Raw genomic sequence first — 215 nt, 5'->3', positions numbered from 1 at the left:
GTTGAAATTTTTAAGAGACTAGCTTCCTGCTTTGCCTTTAGAAAGCTTTCGCTTAATGTCTCAAATGCATCGGAGTAGAGAGAGCTTTCTCTAAACCCTGTTGATCCAAGACGAATTTCCACTCAAAACAAAAGACAAAAAAAAAAATATGTTTTACGTGAGGCCCTTTAACTGGTTCACTCGCGTTGACTCTTAAGGACATTTCGCTACACATA

Source organism: Penaeus monodon, chromosome 15 (genome assembly GCF_015228065.2).
Source record: "Penaeus monodon isolate SGIC_2016 chromosome 15, NSTDA_Pmon_1, whole genome shotgun sequence".
NCBI lineage: Eukaryota > Metazoa > Arthropoda > Malacostraca > Decapoda > Penaeidae > Penaeus > Penaeus monodon.
The sequence above is the reverse complement of the archived record's forward strand: the minus strand, read 5'-3'. Positions refer to the sequence as shown.